A 23,551-nucleotide genomic window follows, 5' to 3' on the forward strand; every position below is an offset into this window, starting at 1 on the left:
CCTCACACCCCGGGACGGCTCCGCCGCCGTGTGCCGGGCCTCACAGCCGGTACAGCACCGCCGTCATGTGCCGGGCCTCACAGCCGGTACAGCACTGCCGCCGTGTGCCGGGCCTCACAGCCGGTACCGCACCGCCACCGTGTATCACACCCCGGTACAGCACCGCTGCCGTGTGCCGGGCCTCACAGCCGGTACAGCACCGCCACCATGTGCCGGGCCTCACAGCCCCTACCACACCGCCACTGTGTGCCGGGCCTCACAGCCGGTACGGCACTGCCACCATGTGCCGGGCCTCACACCCTGGTACGGCACCGCTGCCGTGTGCCGGGCATCACAGGCTGCTGTAACACCGCCGCCATGAGTTGGACCTCACAGCCCTGGAAGTGCTGGTGGATTCAAGGCTTGACGTGAGCCGTCAATGTGCACTTAAAATCCAGCTGGGCTGGATCCAAAGCGTGGGCAGCATGGGAAGGAGGGGATCCTGCCCTTCCACTGTGGTGAGGCTCCATCTCAAGTACTGCATCTATTTCTGGGCTCCCATCACAGGAAGGACATTGACCTGTTGGAGCAAGTCCAGAGAAGGCCACTAAATTGATCAGAGGTATGGAGACCTCTCCTGTGAGGAAAGACTTGTGAGATTTGGGATTGTTCAGCCTGGAAACAAGATTTCAGAATAACCTAATTAAAGCCTTTCAGTACCTGAAGGAAACTTTTGGGAAAGATGGGGCAAACTTATTTGTCACGAGCATGCAATGATAGGGCAAGGGGGAATGCTTTCAAATTGAAAGAGAGTAGGTTTGTTTTAGAGAGTAGGTTTGGATTGGATATTAGAGAAAAAAATTTTTACTGTGAGGATGGTGAAGCTTTGGAATGGGTTGCCCAGGGAAATTGTGGCTGTCCCATCTCTGGACATGTTAAAGGCCAGGTTGGATGAGACTCGGAGCAGCTTGGTCTCACTTTACGTGTCTCTGCTTACAGCAGGAGGTTTGGAACTAGATGATCTTTAAGATCCCTTCCAATCCAAACCCTTCTAAGATTGGATACTCCACTACCTAGGAACAACTCTGGCTGTCACATACGCACCACTTGAGCTAGGACGGAAACCTCTCACACTCACAGAGACCAGACTTCCTTACCAGCTTACAGATTTTACATAGCAATGTTTCAGATGTCCCGATCGTTAAAATAATTCAATCATGGCATGGTAACTAAATCATAACATAGCAGCTCGAGCAGGGTAACTCTCAGGAGGGACCTCTGGGTTTTTATTCCCTCACAGTCTAAGGGCAGGAAAGTGTGCGGTCGCTGTCTGTGTGAATCCCTCACCTGGCCGGGCCGCAGGTCTGGGAGCTCTTTGTTGTGCAAAGCCGCTCATGGCTTCTCGCCGGAGCTCTCCTGCCCGCCCAGAGCTGAGCCTGCAGCTCGAGCTGCCAGCACTGAATGGGCTCTTCATAACCACAGCCAGGTCACGGGCGGGCGGCAGGGCCCAGCACGATCCCTCCCAGCGGGACCCGGGCAGGCCTTTCCCGCGGGGCAGCCGAGCGCCAGCACGCGGAGCTCCCCACAGGCCTGTGCCCGCACAACGCCAGGGACAGCTGTACCCAGAGCTGACATGCAATACAGAGAGCGGAGAATGTAGCACACAGTGTGCTGGTGCAGTCAGTGGAGCAGCACAGATACTAATGCTGTTCAGACTGAAGGTTCGTTGTGCACCTGTGTTCTCATTTACCCGCTGGGTTAAATATCAGTCAAATACACAAACAACTCTTCTGAAGCTTTATTGGATAAAACATTCCCATTACTTTCAGTGGGATGTCGCTGAACTGCTGGATGGGGCCTTACCCAGGCGATGGAGTCACAGTTGCTGGAGAAAACAGCCCTGGAGCACAGCAGCTCCAGGCGCTGCGGTTTCACTCGCCTCAGAATTTGCATATGAAAATCTCTGCATCGAAAGGTGAAGTAATGCAGTTTTCTTATGCTTTTTTGTCTATAGTGTGGCTTTATCTTGACCAACACCTAAGAATGCTCCCAAGTTTGAATTGGGGAGGTGTTTTTCAGTTTTTCTGTTTATTATATACTAATTAAAAAACAACAAAAAGTACAAAAAAACCCCAACCAACCAATCGACCAACCAACAAAGCAAAACTTTTTTTAAAACAAACAAAACTGAAAACCAAACCAAACCACAAAAAACCCAAAACCCAACAAAAACACCCCCAAAAACAAACAAACAACCTCCAAAATACAATCCTTTAGTAAAATATGAAAATCTTTCTGGTGATTTTTTAAGATAGATAATAGGAAAATACTTAAACATGTCATTTATATCTCAACTTTTTCAGCCCATACTTCTTGCAGCTTATTGTTGTACTATGTGCCACAGCTGCCTTCAGAAATACACGGTTTATTTAGTGTAAATTCTTTCTCAAATATAGGTATATTTTCAGATGAATGAGTGAAGTGTACTTCTGCTTGTGAGCTTAAGCACTAAGAATTTGAATACTGTGTTTATCCTGGAAAATGTTCTATTCATTTTAACTAATATCTTTGGCCTTGAGATACTTCTGGAGTAGTTTGGAACCTTAGAGAAGTGAAGAAAAAACTCATTAGTAATTAAATAATTCGTTCTTAGTGATTATGTCATTAAATCATTTGGTTATTATAGTTTAGTAGTTAAACAATTACTAAGCTGTGCCCTTCTGCCAAAGAAGGATGAAAAAAAAGAGAAAGAAATATTCTTAATATTAGACAGAAAATGGAGTAAAAGGTTGGCAACGAGTGGAACTTATTCTGAGCAGGAGTGACTGGGAAATAATTTGTCCATTTACTTGAAACATGTATTTTCAACTAATTTACCTACTGAGAAGTCATTGCAGGTGTTTATGTTCCTTCTAAAGCAAGATAAACATAAAGAGAATGTTAAGATTACAAAGTAAAACATTGAAAAATTGTGAAATAACAAACCCACAATCTACTCTATACATTTTTGTAATTAAATTTGTGCATTCTGATGGTGCACAATTGCATACTGTCTGTTCTGCAAAGCTCTAGGTCTTTGGATGAATTGGTGTGAATATCTCACACCATCCCACAGAGGCATAGGAGCAAACCAGAGTTTATCAAATGAGAATTAACAAGCATTCATAACTCTAAAACACAAATTAATAAAGGATAAGAAATAGTCCCCCTAATTTCAAAAGAATTACTCGGAAAACTATGAACATATTATATATTCTGAGAAAAACTTAACAGAAGCTGATAGGAGAGAACAATTGGATTTCATGCAGTTGGGCAGCATTCATACACTGTTGGCTGTAGCAGTACACTTAAGCTTGCTAGTTAACTGGTCTGAATTATTTCATTTGTTGTTACAGTCTCAGTTGCTAAAGAGACATTCCTTTGCCTGTAGAGAAGTATCGACAGCAATCTCTCATCAGTTTCTGGGTTTTGCCTTGAAAAGCACAATCTGTGCCAGGGACATTGATTGATTGCCATATCCCTCAATGGTCCAAACTGCTTGGATTGCTTGTTTCAGGTTAAAAAATTGAAAAAAACACTGCTAAAATACTGTGACAAATACACCTAATGATGATTTTAAAATTATTTTTATTTTAAACTCTACTAAACTCCATGTTCTACTTAGTCACTCTTTGAATGTGATCTGGGAATCAAAGGGCATCTAGTCCTGATTTTGTGTGTCAGTAAAACACCTGGAGCAGAGTGGGGAGTTCTTGCTCATTAGCACAGAAGTTTGGGTTTGTTTAATATTGTTTGTTATTCTTTGAGGCACTAGACACAGACAGCAAGTACCAACCCGTATGAAATTGCAGCTGGAGCTACTGCCAAAGCTTCATTAGAATAGATATGTTCAGATGGGAAGCCTGTAACTATGAATGCACAAACAGATACTAAATGAACATCTGCAACACAAACATTATTCAACACATGTATGGTTTACTCATTTATTCCATAAGGTACACTTGTAAAATTGATTGCATTTAGTCTGCTGTGGTTTGTTCTTACAGTATCATACCTTCAGGAATTTGGCACAAGTATAAACACAGAGGGGTGATCTAATGTGCTTATAACGTTATTTTGTAATGCTTGTTAGACACATATATCATGTTTATAGTGTCCTTTTCAAGACAATATGAAGAGTCTCAGGTATGCAACCCTGAAGAAAGCACAGCCTTCCAGTCTTTAAAAGTATGCTTCTGTAAATGAAGAAAAAAAAAACCAACTTAAACCATAATTTGCCTTATAAAACACTTCCAACATATCATTATGCAGAATAATAATAAAAATTAGCATCTAGGAGAGCCAGTGTCTCATCAGCATGTATATTTTTCTCTGTCAATATTACTGTAACTCACCAGATGAAAACACATTCTAAACTGCTTGAAGTTACAAGAAATGTATCCATTGGATGAGCTGTATCAGAGTGGAAATGGCCACAAAGCCATCACTATTCCAAATCCAGTTTGTTCATTTGGAAGCAAAAGAAAAGTATTTCTTTTTTTTTTTTTTTTTTTTTTTTTTCCCAGCAGTTACTCACTGCAGCTTCAGGTTAAAAGAAGTTCAGTAGATTATCATAAAGAAATAAGCCTTGAGATAATTTATTTTTTATTTAAGAAATTGATCTTGGAAAAATGATACTGTGTACATCCACTTATTGCAACTGCTCACCCAGTTCTCAGAGCAGAGACACAGGGCATGCACCTTGTCTATTGGATTTTTATCCCTCATGTTCAAAGAAATTCAGTCCAAAATGTCTACTGCTGTATGTAATCCACATAGTAAAGAAAATCCAAATTGCTATTTGGTTTTGCCTCTGCATCTACTTCTACTAAATTAGGAATTCAGTAGTAAAGAACATTGTTCACTAAGTTGATGCCAGACTGTTATATTGACAGAAGTCTTAAAGAGCATGAAAGATGACATAACACCAACTCAACAAATGACCTGGAGATCTTGAAAAATTACACTACTGGGTAAAGTTTACAGTCATATTTACTACTTTTAAAAAAGTGAATAATAGGTATTTATTGGAGCAATTGTTTTTTGACAGCAATTGCCATACTGACAACAGCTATACTGCAAGAATCCTTCCATTGGATTGGTTTCCCTCTCTCACAAGCATTGTCAGAGGAAGAAAGAGTGTTGTCTGTTATTCTGCCAAGATACTGTAGTTCATTAAAATATGGTGAACAGATATTCAACAGCATGTGCCCTTGTTAACAGGAAGTGAAAATTTCTTCTATGATGCTTCCTTTTGTTGTGATTTGTAAAATTAATTAACTCATGTAAAATATTAACCATGGCTCATATAGGCTTTCACAAGCAAGCCACATTCTTTTTAGCAGACAAAAAGAGGATAATATTCCTTTAGCACAATATTGTTCAAAATTTCTGCTGAGGTATCTGCAGTTCTGTATCAATCACTGTAAGAAGAAAATGACACATCTTTAGATTGTTAAATTTCTTTATGGTCTTTAAAAGTAATCATGCATTTGCTTAGCAGTTTCTGTTAATAAAACTAGAACTGAAGCTAATTTATTGGCATTCTTATCACGTCTGTAAAACTTGTACATGAATTCTGAAAAAGTCTGCTCAAATAACGGATTTTTGATTGTCAGACTGGCTGCCAAACTGAAAGGAAAGAAAATATTAGGATAACACAACAGAAAACAATGGGAATTGCTGCCTTATCTGGTAGCCAGTCAGTTACAGTCTATAAGGGGACACATCTTATTTTTCGTAGGCTCAGCACTTTCCACAGGTCTGGTCTAACCAGAGTTTTGCAGGGTATTTGGGGTGCTCTTCTCTGATTTAGCTGTTTCACTTTAAGAATGTTAAGTGTCTATCTGAACAGGGATTAAAAGTCTAGGCTGTCCCATCTCCCCATTTTGTGGTTTAAGTATCAGACTTGAGTCATTCTGACTCAGTGAACACTTACATGAAACATAACAAGGAGGTTTATTTCAAAATCCCTTCTAAAAATCCCCTCAAACAGGTATGGGTCTTCTCTGTCTAGTGCCTTCTCCCAGATGAATGCATTAGTGACAGGACTTTTGGATTAAAGGTGGCATCACTTCCAGTTTCCTTTCCTTGCTTATGAATCTGGCCATTTGTGTTGCAGGGTTTTGCATTAGAGCTGCTTCTTGAAGTTTAGGAAGCAGCAGCAGAAGAAAGTATTCCCCTCTTAAATACTTAGCTTCTTTCATTTGCCTACTGTATTATTGCCTTTCTTTGAATTATTAATTTTTTTGCCAGACTCTACTGAGGACAGTCTCTAGAAGATAAACATTTTTCAGTTTTAGAAACTTACTCTTGAGCACATGAATAATAACTTTAGAATAGTAGAATTGTATATTTTTTAAAACCTTATTAAAAAAAAAAAAAAAGATTGTGCTGTTTTGTTTGTGGTTTTTTGTGATCCACTGACTTATATTTTTAAAGCTGTCCAACAGACCTCATATCTACACAATTTCCTTTTTGCCTCAGTGTTCAGCAGTCAACTTGTTTATCTTTACTTTAGGCTCCCTTCTTTGGGCATTCAGTGTTTTTAGGGGAAGTTTTTGTATTCTTCAAGAAAACCTACAAAACGAAATTGTAAGCAGCAACTCTAAAACAGAGTTGATATTATCAAGGCTCTCCATCATCTCCAGATTCTTGAATATTTGGTCCTCAAATAAAATTTAACCAGTTAATAGTTCCCTTGCCAAAGTGCAAAGCAGAATGCATGCATCCTAGCTGGGCTGCATGTGTCTGACAGCCTAGAGTGGCTTGTACTTCAGTAAAAATGCAAAATGTGTCTGAATGTGTCTTGGTTTGAAAGACAGGTGTCTGCAAAGCTTCTCTTAAAATGGAAAATGAAAACCCACTCCTTTCAAATTATTACAATTTTGAAATTAAGGAGGAGCTTTCAGGCAAAAAGATGGGAATAGGAATAACAGTTCCTTATTAGAAAAACTAAAATAAAGATACAGTAATACAAAAAACCAAAACACTGACAGAGTCAGAATACAACCTGACACCGTGTCAATCAGGGTGTTGTCCAATTATATGGTGGCTGCAGTCCTCTTGTTGAAGCAATGATTCTTAAGAAGGGTGCAGTTCTCTGAAGGTTTAGTGATGATGTAGAAGGGTCTGGTTTTCCTCTGGAAATCCAGTGGGAAAAGGCTGTTTGTTGTTCCAAATCTCGTTTTTTTTATCTAGGTAGGAAAGGCTTGGCTCCTCCCCTTGATTGGAGCATCTCACAATGGGATGATGTAATTTTATCAGTCATACAGTGGGACTCAATGACTCATAACAGAAGTTATCTCTCTGGACAAAGGATGGGTCATGGAAAAGATAAAGAAAACTGCCCCACCTAGTTTTAACAGCTGGCCCATTAACAGAAGATATCCCCTGGTAGTTATGAGGGATGGGTCATAGAAGAGATAAAGACCACTGCCCCACTTGGTTTCTACAGTGCTGCTGGTTACATCTTGCATTGCCACCTAAGACAGAATGTCATGGTGATACATACCTCACTGGTCAATATTGAGTCAACTCAGTCATTTGTCTGGGAATATCTCAGGTGTTCTAAAATCTTGATTGAAAATCTTACTTGTCATGTAGAAGCATAGAGGAAGAGTCAAAAATTCATGTAAAGAATATAATTTCTTATTTGTTCCTGTACATTTGAATAGTAGGATGAACATGATACTGAATTTGGTAGGATTGTCTGCAAGAAAATATTTTTTAATGCAATTTCTAAAAGACTGAACTTTCATTTGGCTTCTTAGAGGTATTTGGTCTAGTTTACTAAGGAAAGAAGATTTGTACAACCATAGCACACATGCTCTGTTAATAGGTTTTGAGCACATAGGCTGATTTGAGACAAATGTGATAGAAGAATAGATTCACCTTTAAAGTCATCAAGAACTTCAAATTTTTCGATAAAGAAAATACCCAGGATGACTTAAATTGGAGAGATGCTCATTCATGTCATTTTGTCACCTCTGACTGTTTCTTAGCTGTTTTTCACAAACAGAACTATTTTGCTGAGTATCTTTGTATTACTTTTCTGAGTCCTACAGGTATTTTTAAAATAATTATAGTCTCAAGTTTCAAACTAGAACTTACAGCTCTTATTTTTTTTTCTTTTTCCAAGAATTTCTGTGCTAACCTCACTTCAAGTTCAGTATCTTTGCCCCGTTTTCTTTATCTCAACACTCCATAGAGCTCCATTTCCGCTCAATACACCCTATTATTATCCCTGTTTCCAGGATTGTATAAGTGCATAAAATTAGTAAAAACATCCTTTAATTTCTGTCTTCAAATTCTGTCTCTGGCTGGCCAATGTAACTTTTCAGCCCAGCTACAGAAAAGTTGTGTATTGTAAACTCACATAATGGTCTGGTAGCAACAGGGACAACACAGCATCAGAGCCTTGGCAATGAAAGATTGTTGAGCTACATCTTAAACAGCTTGTTTGATCTCTGAGTGAGGATTCACAGAGAGAAACAGGAATTTCATATGACATTGCAGTTGATAGAATTGCATAGGCACTGGCTGAAAACTCTTGTGGCTGAGGATAGCAGAAATGTCATTCTGGTGTTAAAACAGCCAAAGATTAACTTTACATTTTATAAACAAGCAGCATTAAATCACAACAATGCAATGTCAATAAAATCCATCATGACAAAAAAGTACAGGTGAACAGAAGAATATTCTGCATGCCACAAATTTCTAACAAATGTTTTTTTCTGTGCCTGCACCAGACATTTGCAGGGTGATTTCCTTAATTCTGCTACTATATTAGTACAAATCTATGTACAGTAAAAATATTTTTTCTGAACCTTAAATATCTATCAACACACTGAAGCCCTAAACAGTTTGTGGTTTGCAGTTAATTCCATTGTCACAAATAAAAGATGTCAGACTTTTAGCAGTTTAGTAGTTCTCTCTCGTGTCCCACTTCTAGTATATGACTTTCTTGGGAAGCATTAACAGTGAATCAGTCAACTGCTCTGTGTCTGTTTAGACAGGTGGAGTGCAGACATTAAACTTCTACAATAAACAAGCCACCTATGTGAATTTGACAGAATTTTTAAAAACTGTATTTTGACAGTTTCCTAAACCACTTTTTGTAAAGACGGCGCATATCCTTTATGATAAGCCAGAATTGTCCAGCAGGTCTGCCAGTCCCCAGAATCAGTGTTTTAAAAGGCCATGTACAAGCCAGTGAAAACCAGCTCATCACTTCGGTGGTTCAAGATAGGGTAATACTTTACTTTTCAGGAAAGAGAAATATGAGTTACCAATAAGAATATCAAGAACTGGTATTATATGAAGCAATGATACTTAGCCTTGTGTTCAGAGCTATTATTACAGAGAGGACTTATTAGCTTTGACAAAAAGTTAATTTGGAAATAAAAGAATCTTATAAGTGGAATTCACTTACAGATTTAACATCACACCTTGCTTCTATCAATATATATTGTATGGACTAAAGCTGCAACTTTCAGACAAAATGTCAATACCCTGACAAAATATATAAAAAATACACCTGTGAAAAATTGGGCATTGGTTATAAACTGTCTCTAGTGGCTTAAACTACAGGACTGCTCTTGTTGGTCAGTAGCAAAGTACTCACTTGGGGAACTTGTGTTATTATTTTAGAGCAGTTTCTCAGATGAGTTTTCTATTTCAACAGCTTATTGAAAACGATTTGTAGGAGCAGCCACATTCATTCACATTGTTAACCACCTAATGATCTATAACAGGGGAAGAGATACTGTTCATGTGGAATCATATAGTCATCTAATTCTTCTAAAGTATTTTCAATTTGTTATTATTTTGGAGAGGAATAAAATGTACACACATGATAAACTGATCATTTTAAACATCAACCCCCACATATTCTTGTGTCCATTAATACAACATAACTTCCTCACCATCTAGAAATACAATATTGTGCTGATTTGAATAGATTTTTAAAAATTTTACTGATTTCTACTGTAGCTTGTTAAAATAAAACATTTTTAGGTTAGGAAGGTTTCTGCAGTGTCTTTACTCAGATATTTATTGTGTTGGTTCCATTTCTTATGAATGTTAGAGAATACCAAGAAAAGGATAACAGATAACATAAATTAAAATCCTGTCTGAAGAGGAGTTAAACAACTAAATTAAGCAACTAGAAATTAGGCAGATGCAGAATAGCAATAATTGTGATGACATCATTTTTAAGCTATGCTTTTCTTCTATGATCTATCCCATAAAAATATAGGACACGGCATCTTCAGAGCTTTTTCATTGCAAAAAACCAATCCCAATTTATTTGATATTCTTTGTGCCTAACTACTTTTTTTTTATTTTCATGAGTCGTTAAGAAGTCTAACATCTATATGCAGCATATTGCAACTTAATTCCATTTCCTAATTCCCAGTAGTTGAAATCGGTGCTAAAAACACCCTGCACCTGATTTCCATGTTTTTATGAAAAGCCAGATCTTAATTAGACTTAATGTTCACCATTTGAAAAACACATTAATTCATTCACCATTTTCAAGGAAACCACCTCTGCAATGCAAATATTATGCTTGATTTCTGATTACTCATTTTGGATTTTTTTATAAGGCATAGTGAGACAGTGGACGTTTAAGGAGTAGTCTGTAGTAAGTCTTCTTTTTGCCTAGTGGAGGGCTTAGATGCTATCCTGGCTGTCACCTGGACACAACCTCAACATAAGGCTGAAGTGAGAGGGAAGGGCTTCAGTTAATGAGGGAAAAAAGCTCTAAAAAAAGTCTTTGATTTGCTTTATATTTGCAGTAGTTAAGATCCAGAAGAATTAGAGCTGGTGAGATGGCTGAATAAATGGATGCTTGAGCACAGGAGATAGCCTGATCTGTGACAGTGTGACAGAAATGAGAAAAGACCCATGAGAGATGAAAATCAGCTTTTGCATCAGCAGACCCAGGTGGGACTGCTGTGACTTACAGTGCAATGAAGGCAGTAGGAATCAGTGACTGACACGGGCCTGATCTCTGTCTCTGAGAACATTTGGCAGCAGAAAGAAGCTGGGTAGTTTATTGCTGTTTTGGCAGAACTCTTGCTTTTACTACATGAGATGAAGCATGTATCTCACTTCACTACAGCAACTCAGAAATAATGTCATTTAGTGTTCTTCTTGGCCACTATACAATAAATTCTAGTTATTCTTAATGCAGCCTATGACTATGGTTGCTGCAATTTCTATGTTGTTTGAGTAACTCTGGTTGGTCTTACCAGGTGTTCTATAAAGGAAATCTGACTTTGTCATGATATTTCTCTTCCCACAACTGATTTAACATTGGTAGAGCTTGACCTTTAACACAACCCAAAGTACTTTCCAACCTTGTCTCTGTATATCATCCTATGAACAGTGAATGTTTTGAGCTGGTGTTCTATTTTTATGTCTTGCTTATATCAAAATCTGACACTAATTTGCTACATTTTTTAATAGGCCAGTGAGATTTTGATTTCAACTACTGCAGATACACTGCCAACCTAAAATTGCTTCTTTTGGTGGAAAAAGCTTACCAAAGCACTGCTCTTTTTTTTTCCTATATCACCTTTAAGCCAAATCTGTGTTTTTCTAACACCATAGATTTCTCTTACAAAAAGCACTGATACCAAGTGAACAATCTAGGAGGCTTTTCACCCCAAAGTTCTTGCAACTGACTACCAGATATTATAATAATCTTCATTCAGTGACTTAACACATGAACGAAAAATCTCACCACGTGTTTCTCAGTGCAAAACCATAATGTTTTGTACTATTCCATTTTTAATGACAGTATTTCTCTGTGGGCCTTTGTCTGAATCTGACCTTTCTCAAAGAATATTAGAAGAATTCATTTAAAATGGGAGCAAGAACCAAAATAACGTGAGGGTCATTATAGTCTGCAAGAAGTATGTCTCATACAGTAACATATTAAATTATGAACTTATCATGCATTGCATACCAACCAAAACATCAAACTGATAATTTTGTACTGGTGTATCTTTGAATAATAAGTGGACTTTATTTCTTAAAGGAAGATGGGCAAAGCCTTTTTTCACCAATGTTCATGTATAATAATCTGAAGAACCTGTATTGAGACTTGGAGAATAACACTTCCAAAGCTATGACTGCTTTAGGAATTCAGTTCCATCTGTATGCTCTACTAAGGTCTCTTTTCCACAGGTACATCATATATTTTACAATACTAAAGAGGATAACAATGTAGCATGCAACAAGGGCACATTGCTAATCATCCCATTCCCATTAAATATTTAGAATTCTGTCGTATTTCATAATTGGAACATAGAAGTAACAAATTAGAACAACTCCATGCTGATGAAAATGGCTAGTTAAGTATTAAAAGCTGTTAGAAGAAGCCATTGTTTGAAAACAAAATCCTCAAAGGTCAAAAAAAGATGTAGTTACAATAATTTCTGATTATTTTCTCCCCTTGATTTTTTGTTTTCCTGTTGCAGTATTAGGGCAAGAACATTAATTTCTGGATACCCTGGACATATCTGCAATATCAAAAGAAATAATTTCATCTCTCTCATCTATAAAATTGAAATATTACAGCTTATATAGGCTTGGGGCTGTGAGGAAGGGAAAACCTTAGTTTGCAGTGGTGCCCCTTAAGTTTTGTACTGAGTCAGACCCTGACGCAAATCACAGCAGCTCTAGTGCTGTTCAATTGAAGCAATGGGTACAAGTCCTTGGCTCTGGAGCTGTTACCACATCATGAGATTGAAACTACTAATGAAAAATTGGAAAGTATGAACAAGGAGAGCTGCAGCCTCAGCAGGTTCCAGCTAAGAAAGTATTTGAGCTTCTCCCAGCTCTCAGGGAGTTTTTAAAGGTTTAGGCAGAGACTCTGACAAGCAGTACAGAGCTGCAAAGCTGCATCCACTGTTTGGCAGCACCTGTGTGGGAGAAGGCCAGCAGGGCCTCAAACTTAGGCAGCAGTGCCAGGGATTTCTGCCTCCTGTAACCCACCCAGATTTGTGTTTGCTCTGTGCAGTCAGATCAGAGCAAAGCAGATGGGCTGAGGCTGGTCTCCACGAGTACTGAGTAATACTGGTTATAGCTTTGGATGAAAAAACATTGTCTGTTTGTCTTTTAGGGAAAACATAGATAGAGAAGCACCCACGATTTCACATTATGGATGCTTTCTAGTCATCTTTCCATGGAAAGATCAGTCTTCAGTAATCACATTTGAACTATTTCCTTAAAAAGTAGTTACACCAAAATCTGTCATAGTTCATGTATGCCTTTATAGGGGTCTTCAAATTAAATGAAAGTTAAATATCTCCAAATATAGTAGTTGGATATTCTCAAAGTTTAGAAATATTCTAGGACTTACATTTTAAATCTTATTACAGAAAATGCGTATTTCCAAAGGACAACACAATTTTTATTACCAGGTATCCAATGGATTTCACACTGTATTAGCAAGCTGTGGATGATTAACAAGATTATTCTATTCTTTGACTTTAGATTTCAGCCTTCCTCAGTCTGGAGTACCAGTGTTTTGAGATGAGTATTTTGTATCTGAACATTAGCAATAGAACAAAAAGCAGTGAAGAACCTTTAAATAAATTACAAATCATACCCAGCATTAAATTGATATGGTGCAGCACAGAAAGGTCTGCAGGGAGTGACCTACTCAGTACTGTTCATAGCACATGGTTTTATCTTCAGCTTCCTTAGTCTACATAGATGGTGTGGATTTCCTGAAATTTTGATGTACACATTAAGTGTTTGATTTAGTTTACTTGCTTTGCTTAATATGAACAGAATGTTTTGAATGTAAAATTCTCCGAATAAGGCTCTAAATTTTTTACACTCTCAACCAAAAATGCCAATAGTCTTAGTCCCTCATGTCATGTAAAGTACCTATTAGATTATGATCCTCAGGGAAGAACCCAAGACATCCTCTCCTCAGCAATATATTCATGTCCCACCAGCCCCTGAGTTGTGTAGGAATTTCAAATACAGACTCTAAGCATTTGTTCTATTGGTTGATCTGGTTATGCCTGTGAATGGCATGTATAATGATGGAAGATTTATAAATGCTTGTGTAACATAGGAAAAAGGCTTCTGAGAAACAGGGAATCTCTGGGCCAGCATAGGCAAATCTCCAATAACACAGCCAAGAAACTGCCAATTAGTTATGGTTGCTAATCAACTGTATGGTATTAGTTGTATGTGCTAAAATTAGAACCTTTGCTAGAAAAATATAGGTCAAAACAAGAATGCATCATAGAGCCTTTTTTTAAAGTAAGTATTTCAAAATATCTGCAAGATGTTATATCTTTCTTTATCACCTGCTCAATGCAAGAAAGAAATGGAGTGTGTCATGCTGGGATTTATAATCTCTGTGGACTGTACCATGGCATCAAAGATTAAGTCAGCTACCATCTGCTTCATTTTATGCAAAATGGATGTGGCCCTAGAACTTCTGGCAGTTTTCTAATTCAATCCTCCACGCAGATTTCTAGTACTCCTGCTTTACAGGATGTCCTATTATTCATCTCAGACAGTAAATTTTACTTGTCAAGGTCAACTATTTGTTGACCAGGTAGACAGTGAGGGAGTGGCAGGGCAGAAAGGCTTCTACTCTTTTCATAGAAGCCCTAAAAGAATGTTCTGAAACAGTATGTATATGTGCACTTTTCACTATAATGAGCCAAATTTATTCTTTGCCACAAGATTTCTGCAAGTGGCACTGAAGCACTTGATTTCTAGGTTTTACTCTTTTAAACCTTTTTCTTGAATGCACAAATCCTGTTAAAATTCAAGACTAAAGGTTGAGAGAGATGTTCATTCAAGAAGCCTGATGCAAACAAATATTTTAGGAAACTCAACCATGTCATTGTGGTAAACATTTTGATTTTGAGGAAAACTTGCAGAATTTGAAATCTTTTTCAGGGTATCATTCAACTTCAATAACATAAAAATTCCATTTTTCTGAATTGTCAACACCTGTTAAAAATCTTTGTTCAGTGGTTGGATTTTTTACATTTATCTTCAAGACAGCATTTTATTATATGAGGCTGTAATAATACTTTGTAGTTACTCTTAGAAAAAAACTTGTAATGTTTCTATCTTTCAACATTCCAGATGTGGTAGAATGCTGTGGCTCTCTGTTCAGAATGCACTGCAAATTAGCACTGTATTTGTTACATTTCAATTTGTGAAACATTCTATGACATTTTACTTCTTTTTAAAAATTCACTTGTCCTTAGTTTTGCATTTATTAAAAAAACATGGCCTATTTTTCCAAAAGTTACACCTGATCTGCCTGTAAAATATTTTCTTTTTAAATTTTAAAATATTGAAACAGGAAGTATAGCTCCAAAAAGCCATGATTGTTTTCAAAGTACGTTTTGAAATGTTAGTATTTATTATTAGGAAAGAGAAATCAAGAATAGCAAGTGTACAAAGGTGAAATTAATTCACCTTTTGAACTCTCAATATACACATATTTAGGATTTGATCCTGGTAGTCCTAAACAGTTTATCAAATCCAGGGACCCATTCATATTCAGATAAAGGCTGTGATAGCAGGGATTTCTTATCTTCAAAGAAGGAGAGAATTCAGAATCTCAATAGAAAGGAAACCTCCATACTCCTGATAAGAACTGTAACTGCTTTCTTTGAAGACTGACACTATGAAGGATTCCTGTTCAGAAAAACCTGAGTGATATCTTTGAGTAATAATGTCTGGACTTGGATGTCACACACTGCAAAATGCAGACATTTTGATGAGAGAGCATGCTAGAAGTTGAAACTTGCAGGAACTGCAATGGGTATAGTAGGAGACTGAACTAGAGCAGTAGCATCCTGAAAGTGGCAGCCTAAACAGAGCTCCCATGGTTACCAGCATTTTCCATTTGTTGCCATTTCACTCCCCTCAGAGAGACATTTATGTCATAGTGACTACTGATAAAGCAGTCCACAGCATGCCTGCAGTAGTGACTCCAGGTTTGAAGGACTGATGGCTTTTCAGAAACATTCCTAGTTTAGCTCCTTATGATGGATTTTGGCATGATGCCAAGAATTTAAATTTGCGTTGCATTAAATAAAAATCTAACTAAGTAAAAAGAGCAAAATATTAACTATAGTACAGATGAGGCCTCTCTTTTCTATGCAATATCTTGGCAGAATGTTTATTTTTCAGACTATTATCTTGACCAACAAGAGAAATTCTAAGGCTCAGGTAGGTCCAGGTGCATATTTACTGTCACATCTCTCAAAAGCTGTTAGTCTATTGTCCCTTTGTTAAATGTTAAGAAGTCTGTAAATGCCATGGGGCATGGAGTGTGTGTCAACTGTCTTCAGGACAAGTGAAAGATTATGTGCTTTCTGTGTGTTACCTGGTAGATTCTGGATCTGAAAGGATGCAGCAGAAAGCATTTGGAAGTTTTGAAGGAGACTGTGTAATTTTCCTCGAATGTTATTCCCATGCTATCTCATTCACTTCCAAATTGTACCTTCAATTTTGACCTTCAATTTTTTCCCCGACTTCCTTCCAAGAAACATTTGAGCCCACAGGATGATTTTGAAGATGTTTGTCTTCAAAAATTACTAACTGAACTTACTTTGAAGGGCAACAAGGCTAGCAAACACAACAGAGAAGTTATTTTTCCCCTATAATGATTTAGCCTTTGATGCATAGACAGATGGTCATGATCTCGTCCTCCTCCACCCATGGATTTTTCTAAAATGACACCCAAGTTTTTCTTGGCAGCAGTTAGAAAGTCTGGCAAACAGCTCGCTTCAGCTCCAATTATATTGACCACATTAATGCAGAAGATCAGCAAATGAAATGTTCCATATTCATTTGGAAGAGATGAACTAGAATTTGCAATGAAATAAAATAAACATGAATTAGAAACAAATGCCAGCTACTTACCTCCACCCTTATATCTAAGGATTTCCTGTGGCATATTTTTTTTTTTTTTTTATAGAATGAATGCTTCTTAAGGTAGCAGCACTTAATAGAACTGGATTTCTGAGAATGTCTTCATGGACAGAATAAAACTACTTGCTCTGAGTGTTTTAAGGAATATTAGAGAATAACACTTTCCCTCCATTCTCCAGGGATATCAGCTCTTCAGATGAATGTTATCTCTAGATTTAATATCAAAGCTTTTCACACTTCTCTGTACTTGTCACAAACTCTCTGGGGCCCGGGAAAAGCAACCAGGAATGTTACTAATTCCCACTTGAAGGCTTCTGGCTGAATACTTTTTCAAGGCAGTACCTATGATCCAAGATACATTTCTTTAGCAAGGCAAAAATGAGGAAACCATGCTGGCAATTCTTTTTCCACACAGTTACAAGTTAGCTTCTTGCTGTTACTGTGTACTGTGACAACTGCAGGTTCCCTCCTGCCTGCTTTCAGCTGCTGGGCAGGTTAGTACTTCCCTACCAGTACATGAGCCATCACAAAAAGCTTCACTGTGGCAGCTAAATAGCAAGGGCAAGGTATATCTTAAGACAGTTATATTGTGATTATTTATTCACCATCTCTTTAGAAGGGACAGTAAGTAGAACTGTTTAATATCTGCTATATAAAGAAATCCCATTTATAAAAATCCTATTTTTTAAACAAAACTTTAAAGACTAACAAGTTCCATCAGTGAAGATATCTTGTGATGATAATTTGTTATTCCACATAGATCATCTCTGAGTCTGATTCAATGGCATGAATAATATAAAATTAGTTGTACTTAAGGTGTTCACAGGTCCCAACTATCTAAAATAAAATTCTAATTCTTAGATAGTAAATTATCAAAACCTTCTGATCATTCTGCTTAGCAGGAAAACTTGTGCTTGTGTAACTATGTTGATAAGAATTGGACCTGGGCACCTGTATACTAATTCCCACACTAAAGCAGTTTTATGAATCAAACCTCTTCTTTCAGGTCTCTAAATATTTTAAGGAAATGTCCAGTATTGAATCACAGACAGCAGGATTTGATTTGCCATCTTAAACCTCAAGCACGTCCAGTCCAACTTTTTCATCAATTCTTATCTTTGCCATAAATCACACCCTCCTCTGCTGTAAATATTCATTACACAGCTGCAGCTCCTCCTCTAATCTTGCTAGCACAGCTGGAGCTGGAGCGTGCAGAGCAGATGGCCAGTCACACCCCTACTTCCTATTGTCTGCAGAACACAACAACTATTGCCAGTGATCTCTGCTTCTGGGCCCATATCTTGTGTGTGTTAACTAACACCACCATTCTTCCCTCTGTTAAAAACTGGCCTGGATCACACATTCAACACCATCATACTCCTTAAGGGTTTTTTCTACTGTTGTATTAGCATCCTCAACTTATTTTTTTCCTTTTTTTTTTTTTTTTTTAATTAGTAAAGTTTATTTCTAGAACACAGGCTTTTTCACCTGTTTTGCCATGTTGTACAATGGAATTCTATTGTGCCTTAATTCCAATATTTGTCTACTTCAGCAAAAGAGCAAAAAATGAAAACAGCTTTTTTTTTTCTCCACACTTGACACATCATTTCCACAATAATATGTACATAATGAAAGGATATAAATATTAAGAGCAAATTCATGAGGAGTTAGAGAAAATACCAGACTTACAGTAGGAAGCTAGGTTTTGGTATGTTAATGTTTCAGTAATGTTATACTGGAGGGCTAGCTAAATATATGCACAGTTTTTATTAAGGCTTTAACATTTGAAATAGACAATACTTACCGTTAGTTCAATGATTTAGAAACAATATTTAAAATTACTAATTTGTTTGTTTGTTCATTTGTTTGTGTCTTCAGGGTTTTGTGCAGGGTTTTTTTGTTTGTTTTTTTTAGAATTACTATCATCTGAAAGGAGGTTGAAAAGCATAACTAAAATTAAAAAAAAAAAAAAAGCATAAACAACAAAAAATCTGCTCACCTTGGGAAGTACAACATCAAAATCTCTAGTTTTATTCATCAACCTTTTTAATTGAGCCATTTTGATGTCAAATTCTTTCCTGCACACAGTGATAGCTGTTGTGTCCAGCAGTGGCTGAAAGCAGAGGGAGTCCTGTGAATCAGAATGGTCACCTGTTAGAAATACTGACTGTGTACTAGTACTAAACCTGCTGCAGTGCAAACTTGGCCAGTGCAGTCAGAGCCAGGGGGGCACTCAGTGCAGCTCGAGAGACCATTCATTAAATGCTCTGTGATGCTCAGACAACTTGGCCTTATGCTTCTTGAAGCTTCTCTGCAAGAAAAATAATCTGTCATGATTATCATAGAAACTTGCATAGGTAGTAGTCCTGTATCGAGTGTAGTGTGCCTTTCTGTATGGATTATTAGAAAAATGCAAAAATCCACTGGAAATAACATTTCTGAGATAATCATAGTCTTGCTCAATGTGGGTTGAAATCACAAATTCTTCTGAAACTGGTGCCTCTAGAAGCAATTGATAGATGGGTAACCTTAAATAAAGTGGGCAACAGTGGGAGCCAGTTTGTCAGTTCTTGAAGAGCTAACAGATATCATTAAGAAGATTAAATCCTACAATACAGGAAATATGTCTCTGAATGCATTGCTTCAAAAAACAGAAAATATTTTTGCTCAGTGCCTCATCTGTTTCACGTCAAACTTCATTGACTTTGCAAAGTGTATTCAGCCTTGTGAATTGTTCCGTGATGAAATTTGTGTGCAATATTTATTCTGTTGTACTGATAAAAGTTCAGTGAGTGGAATCTTCTGTTCTGCAGAATTAAACTATAACATTATGGTGATTCTTAATGTAGTATATCTAAAGAAACAACTCCTTTTAATCTTCACAGAATACATACATCATGCCTGTAGGAATAATTCATAAAAATAAATCACATTGACACATTCCATGATATCTTGTAAGGGCCTGCAGGGTGGCAGTGGCAGCAGCCACTTTTATTTAGCATGTGTCTGTTCCCCCAAAAGCTTTATGTCCTACTTTTAATTTGGCTTTCTTTACATCATGCATAACAGTCTCTCAAATGTAGAAAAAACTTCATAACAAATTATTATGATATTTCATTGCTAACCTTTCTAAAGGCTGACTGGAGGTCAGAGACATCAGTCAATCCTCTGTGATGAAGTTCTGTACACCTATAGAAATTTTTCATGTGCAGTTTCTCTGCTGGTCTGAGGTGTTAACAGAAATGTTAAACCAATTAGTATGAAGAACCATGGGATCACAAGATTACAGGGTAATTCACATTGGAAGGGACCTCAGAAGGGCAATGAATCAAATGGTATATGGGGATAACCAGCTATCCAGATAAAGCAGAGCTGAATCCGATCAAAAAGGTGGCACTGGGCTGGTGACAACACCAGTATGAGTACCGAGAGAGAAATGTAACAGTTCTGTTATTACCTTGTTTCATTGCAGCTGTAATTCCTTATATCCCAAAGTATCACTGGTTATCATTCACTGGTAATCTGAAAAGCAATGCCACTGGAAATGGTTCTTGCCTCAAAAAATTTCTTTAGGCTTTTTAATACTGTTTTCTTATTGATAAAAATTAAGCCTCTCCCATGGAAAAAGAAATTGGTGTAACTTTTTAGCAAATAAAAGCTGTTTAGGAATTATGTATTCTGTAGTGGAGAGGTGAAAAATATGCTCTGAAAATGTGAAATACAAATAAGTAATAACTCTTAGAAAAGAGCTAAGTTTTATTTTATTTATAAGCTACAATTGTCCAAAGAGTTGTAAAATACACTATGAAAAAAGGTCCTGCTTGTTTGGAGTTGCTTAAGAAAGGGCCTTGTCTCACAGCAGTTCTCTTTTGTTATTTGACTTAAGGACAGTTTAAAGGCTATATTGATTTAGAGTTGCAATGTGTTTTACAGTGGTTTTATAATATCAAGTAGAAGGTGGAAACATAGAAACTGTTTCTGATTGAAATGGATACATATTTTAAAATGTGATGAGTGAAATTGGGTGAGTGGAATTTCACATAGAAAAAAAAATTAAATTCTGCATTAAAAGAATTTAGAAAATCATTGCTTTCACTGGTAATAGAAACTTAAGGCATTCTTTAGGTGTTGTACAGGTGTTAGGAAATGCAGGTCATATGTATAAATTCTAATGATACATCTAAAGTCAGTAAGTTTAAAATATATTTGTCATAATGTTTGAAAATATATTTAAATAAGGTGTAGGACAGAATCTCTGTAAGTATTTGTGTATCAAATAGCAATAATGAGGGGGGTTTAGATTAATATTATTAGCTTTTCTAAATTAAGGTAGTATATACCTAGTGGTAAAATTTATAAATTATCTAAGATTTTGCTTGATGCACATCTACCCTATAATTCAAAATTAAAATAAAGTCTTATACAGGTATGTAGAATGCTACCCAGTTCTAGTTTTACATGTCAAATTACTTAAAATCTTTTTTATTATGTGTTTCATTTGAAGATCTTATAGTTTAGTTCTTCTTGGCAAGCCTTAAAGGGAGGTTTTTGTTTATTCTTGTGTTACATGTGAGGCAACTGAAATAAAGAAAATTAAACTGACTTATGTGAAATTACTTGATTATTGGCTGAATTGAAAGCCCAGAAAGAAAATCACAGCCTCCCTCAAGAGAAAGCTAAAATTTTGAGATGGTTCAGGAGGGCAAGATTCTGCTGCAAGTATTCTATTTGTGCTGCTAAAATGTTTCCCTTAACATTAAAAAATAAGAACAAAGACTGTAATATTTAAAATTGTGAAGTGGAAGACAGTATTCAAAATTATTTGTACATAAGTAGCCTTTCAGAAACCTTAAACTGAGTCTGACATTGAAAAAAACTTGCAAACTGTACAGTAATTCTTGCCTCCCAGTGATAAAAGTATATTCTGAACTTCAGTTTGGGCTCAGCAACCCCTCAATTTTCAATTCTGAGCCAGGACCCTGATGGCAATGCAGCTGTTTAGGTCTCTAACCATCACTTCAATCACCATCAGAATGGATGTAAGCTTTGGAATAGCCTTGAGCTATATGATCAATTTAAATTTTTTGTGCAGTTTGAAAAAGAAGGGATTAATACAAAACAATGTTAGAAGAAAAATCTTATGACTTCAAAATAACCATTTTTCTTAGAGAACATAATGAAAAATTTCCACATGTAATATGAATTATTTTGACAGGCTGTGACATTTCTGCTGGAAATAGTTTTGAAGAGACTCTGGATAGGCTGTATTTGGTCCTCCTTTGAAGCCAATTGCTTCATATCCATTGACTTTAATCAGAACAGTATTATGGCAAGTACCTTCTATAACTGCTTTATTCTGGTTTTTGTTTACAGAAAATAGACAGTTGCACTACCAGTTTATCTGTTAGTCTTTCCAATAACTTTTAAATGTATTTTTCAATCTTAATTCAATTTAACAGAGGGTCCAAGATAGTAAATCTCTACAAGTTTCATGAATATAAGAATTTAGGTAGAAGACCCTGAGCCCTCCTAAGGCAAATGCAGAGACAGTGACCTTTAGCCATTCACCTTGGTCTGCCCAACACAAGAGGCAGCAGCTTGCATGTAGCAGCAAACTAACCATGATATGCTGGGCTAATCACAGTATGTTCCATATTGTAAAACCTCAACTTTATAACTAAAGATGAGGTGATGCAGGGAATGTAAAATGACTGACTAAAAGCTCGTATTTTAACTTGGCCCTTGCAGCTTTCAGTGGCAATATATTTACCCTGTATTTGATGAAGAACAATCACAAGTCCTCTCCATCAAGACTTGGATCTCCTTTAATGACTTTCAGAGTGACCCTCCTGGAACATATTTACCCCATTGACAGTTGTAAAATGTTTCACTACTTGATGACCCCTTTGTTATGATTTCTACAAATATGGCTGCTGAGTAGTTAGAATAACTCAGTATGACCAAAGAAATTAATGAAGGATGAGCTCTCAATAGCCACTAAAAACAATAATCAAATGTAGCTTCTTGCTTGAGAAATTACTAATTTTCTTATTGCCAGTAAGGGGAATATGTCAGGTACAGGATTACTCTTCTCCTGTCTGATTCCTATGTACTTTCCTGAGTGTCCTGTACTGGTGAATGATTTATCTTTCTCATTAGTTTGGAAATTATGCAATAACAGGAGCAGGCACAGGGCCAAACCCATTTCTACTATCCAGAATCCCACTGAATAGTCGCTACATTGAGAACATATGAGAGACTAAACTGAAGAGAATAAACACTATACTGGGCTGTTATTTTGGAAATAGGCTACTGGGATAGTTGGACCCTTGGTCTGAGCAGCACTGTTTTCTTATGTTCCCTCTTCTGATAAGCTGTTGAAACTTGATTTAAGGTTGTATTTTACTCAGAAGCCTCTTTGCCATAAGCCAGCTCCCCAGGACCTGCAGGTATGATAGAATTGTGGTTCTGGAGGTTGTAACTACTACTGTATGAGCACAGAAGAACTGAAAGCACAAATATGCTGTTTAGAAAGTAAACTACTCTTCAAAAAAGGAAGTTAAATCTCAGAAATTCACTTTCTTTAAGTGTCCTTAAG

General features: G+C 37.0%; 1 long non-coding RNA gene across 1 annotated transcript; it reads left to right on the forward strand.

The window, feature by feature from the left end:
- Nucleotides 1-443: 443 nt before the first annotated feature.
- LOC306808010 lies at nucleotides 444-23,208 on the forward strand. Its single transcript, XR_013775879.1, has 3 exons — nucleotides 444-601; nucleotides 1,809-1,954; nucleotides 22,169-23,208. It is a non-coding gene; the product is annotated as an uncharacterized lncRNA (long non-coding RNA).
- Nucleotides 23,209-23,551: the final 343 nt, after the last annotated feature.

The sequence above is a fragment of the Erithacus rubecula genome (genome assembly GCF_903797595.1).
Source record: "Erithacus rubecula genome assembly, chromosome: 14".
Taxonomy (NCBI): domain Eukaryota; kingdom Metazoa; phylum Chordata; class Aves; order Passeriformes; family Muscicapidae; genus Erithacus; species Erithacus rubecula.